Raw genomic sequence first — 4,050 nt, forward strand, 5'->3', positions numbered from 1 at the left:
TTTGTTTGTTTGTTTGTTTCTTTGTTTGCTTGCTTGTTTTCTTTCTTACAGTCTGTAATATGGAACCCAGGCCCCACATGCTAAACAAACACCCTAATGACTAAGCTATACTCCCAGTCCCAGGACTAGGTTTTCTGATTGAGATTTTGAAACTAGATTTGGATTGGGCCTAAGAAATCAGAGCTTTGCGTTTCTGTGGCACAGAGTGACTGGTTACAAAATAGTTGTAGAACAAGGCAAGATATTAAGAATCTATTTCCCAAACTTTTCTTACAGCTAGTGGAAAAAATGGAGTATTTCTTTGCTGTGAGATATAAAATGATAAAGGAAAAGTCTGAAGACAGCCTCTCTGAGTCTGCAATTGGCAGAGAGGAAAAATGGGCCAAATAATGAAGAAAGACAATTCTTGGAGACATTTGAATTTCTGGCTCTATCACTCCATGACTTCATCTAGATTTCTCTATTTAATGAACTAATAAATATATTTATTTTCTTATCTTACTTTATAATCAAAAGACAACTAATATACAGCAGAACCTCCCTCTGTAGCCTTTTAAAATATACAAGGCCTCAGTATATGGTACCAGCTTGCTTGTTACTCATTAGCTATCTACCTGGGCTGATCTAGAGTTCATGATCCTCCTGCCTCAGCCTACTGAATGCTGGAATTACAGGACTGTGTACCTGTGCCCAATATTCCATCTATATATTCCCATTAGACACCAATCATATGGTTTTAGAAATATTAAGTCGACACAGCCTCTCCCCCGGACTCCTTGGTAGTCTGCAAGTGGGAGATCTTCGTCACCCTCTCTTCACTCCCTCAGTTTTTGCGGACCAATTCAAGGATTAAATATGCGTGAGTGTGTCTCCATCCACGTTGGCCAGGCTGGTGTCCAGATCGGCAATGCCTGCTGGGAGCTCTACTGCCTGGAACATGGCATCCAGCCCGATGGCCAAATGCCAAGTGACAAGACCACTCGGGGAGGAGATGACTCCTTCAACACCTTCAGTGAGACAGGAGCTGGCAAGCACGTGCCCCGGGCAGTGTTCATAGACCTGGAACCCACAGTTATCGATGAAGTTCACACTGGCACCTACTGCCAGCTCTTCCACCCTGAGCAGCTCATCACAGGCAAGGAGGATGCTGCCAATAACTATGCCCGTGGCCACTACACCATTGGCAAGGAGATCATTGACCTTGTCTTGGACAGGATTCGCAAGCTGGCTGACCAGTGCACGGGTCTCCAGGGCTTCTTGGTTTTCCACAGCTTTGGCGGGGGCACTGGCTCTGGGTTCACCTCCCTGCTGATGGAGCGGCTCTCTGCTGATTATGGAAAGAAGTCCAAGCTGGAGTTCTCCATCTACCCAGGCCCCCAGGTTTCCACTGCTGTGGTTGAGCCCTACAATTCCATCCTCACCACCCACACCACCCTGGAGCACTCTGATTGTGCCTTCATGGTAGACAATGAGGCCATCTATGACATCTGTCGTAGAAATCTCTACATTGAGCGCCCAACCTACACTAACCTTAACTGCCTTATAAGTCAGATTGTCTCTTCCATCACTGCTTCCCTCAGATTTGATGGGGCCCTGAATGTCGACCTGACAGAATTCCAGACCAATCTGGTACCCTACCCTCGCATCCACTTCCCTCTGGCCACCTATGCCCCTGTCATCTCTGCTGAGAAAGCCTACCATGAGCAACTTACGGTAGCAGAGATCACCAATGGCTGCTTTGAGCCAGCCAACCAGATGGTGAAATGTGACCCTCGCCATGGTAAATACATGGCTTGCTGCCTGCTGTACCGTGGTGATGTGGTCCCCAAAGATGTCAATGCTGCCATTGCCACCATCAAGACCAAGCATACCATCTAGTTTGTGGACTGGTGCCCCACTGGCTTCAAGGTTGACATTAATTACCAGCCTCCCACTGTGGTACCTGGTGGTGACCTGGCTAAGGTCCAGAGAGCTGTGTGCATGCTGAGCAACACCACAGCCATTGCTGCGGCCTGGGCCCACCTAGATCACAAGTTTGATCTGATGTATGCCAAGCGTGCCTTTGTGCACTGGTATGTGGGTGAGGGCATGGAGGAGGGAGAGTTCTCTGAGGCCCGTGAGGACATGGCTGCCCTAGAGAAGGATTATGAGGAGGTTGGGGCAGATAGTGCTGAAGGGGATGATGAGGGTGAAGAATATTAACTCGTGTGCTGCAATTTTACACTTCTGTGGTCTCTTTGTCTTTTCGTGTGTTTTAACTGTCCTAAACCGTCAATAAAGGTGTTTCTGATTTAAGTGGGAAAAAAAGAAATATTAAGTCAACATAGATTGCAGAAGAATCTACAGTAGATATTACAATTTCGCCCAAAGAGGTCTACTTTCTAATCAGCAAAACCTGTGAATATATTCACTGAAATAATTTCTTTGAAAGTGTGATTAAAGATAAATTCCTTTAGAGTCAGGAGATCAATATAGTAACATAAATTCTTGAAAACAGAGCAGAAAAACAAGATAAGGTCAGTGATGAGATTAGCCAGGGATGTAATTTACCTGCAATTTCAGCAGTTACTAGCTGAGGCAGACATGTTGAGAGCTTACAGCTAGCTTGAGGCACACAGTGAGATTGGAGACACGGATAAAGAAAATGGAGATGAGAGAAGGTAAAGAGATTCTGAGTCTAAACCTGAAAGGAAGTGTTAACTTAAAAAATACGTCCTCTAAAAATGGCCAAAACAGACAGACATCATAAAAGAAAAGAGAAAAAAAAAAGCCCACAATCTTCAAAACATATGGAAGTGAGTTCTGCCTATCACCAGAACAAGCAGGAAACATACTACTACTCTCTGTACTCCACGCCCAAGAGAATCATCTCACTAACAAGTCTTTTCTAGGACCACATTAGAGATCTCCCAAAGATAAAACTCTTTCCTGTGTTGATTGTCATCACAGCAATAGAACACTAATTGTATTTTCATCACTACATCTGCCTGTAGAATCAGATCATACCATCCAAAAAAAATTGGAATATTTACAGCACAACTATGAAAGCACACCCATGCAAAATAGAAGACAGAAACAGAACCAATAGAAGTCAGTCTCAAGAGAGGGCTGTGGTTTCTGGCTGAAAAGACAGTGAAAGCATGGCTTTTGTGCCATGAGCAGGCACTGGCAAGGAACATATCAGCTGTGTTAGCCTTGGCATTGATCCAAATACAGCACTAACATGCTTCTTGGATTTTTTCAAGTTGGCAAAAACCTACTTGTATCTGAAATAAGATAATCTTAGTTAAGGAATTGTTTCCATCAGATTGGTCTGGAGAAAGGTCTGTGGGGATATTTTCTTACTTAATAACTGCCGTAGAAAGCTCTAGTTCACTGTGGGCTGTAGCAACCCTGGTGAGGTGGTTCTGGGTTGTATAAGAAAACATACGGAGCAAACTGTAAGGAGAAAAACAGTAATCAATATTTGTCTATGGTCTGGGTTTCAGTTCCTCACTCCAGACTCCTGCCTTGAGTTTCTGCCCTGACTTCTCTTCACAATGGACTGTAAGCTGTAAACTGACAGAAACATATTCCACCACAATTTCCTTTTGGCTATGGTCTTTATCAGAGTAATAGAAAGCAAACTAAGACAACTAGTAGAGAGGAGGGGGAAGATTTGATGATAATGGATTAAACTATTGAAACTGAAAGTAAGGTCCAGTAAATGCTTTCTTTTATAATCCAGACAGCATTAACTGGTGATGGAGGTGCTTACCTTTATTCATTGGTACCCATAGTAAAAGTCTGATAGCAAGTCCAAGTATTGACGTGGGAGGATGAGAACAGTAGCAGCAAAGCTGGCTTGTTTGGGGTGTTGTGGGCATCAACAACAGCAAAGTTATAATACAAAGTTCCCAGACCCTAACAATGAAGTGCTCTTAATAAGCACTGTGGAAAGGGGGAATGACAACAGAAAGGAGATTAATAAGAATGGCCTTCATAGGCTCATAGATTTGAATGCTTCATTGGCTCATAGATTTGAATACTTAGTTAACAGATAGTAACACT

At 43.6% G+C, this 4,050-nt stretch overlaps 1 pseudogene; it reads left to right on the forward strand.

Moving 5' to 3' along the window:
- The first annotated feature begins 855 nt into the window (after positions 1-855).
- Positions 856-2,202, forward strand: LOC114640487 (annotated as a pseudogene).
- Positions 2,203-4,050: the final 1,848 nt, after the last annotated feature.

Source organism: Grammomys surdaster, unplaced genomic scaffold, assembly GCF_004785775.1.
Source record: "Grammomys surdaster isolate TR1022 unplaced genomic scaffold, NIH_TR_1.0 125832, whole genome shotgun sequence".
NCBI classification, from domain to species: domain Eukaryota; kingdom Metazoa; phylum Chordata; class Mammalia; order Rodentia; family Muridae; genus Grammomys; species Grammomys surdaster.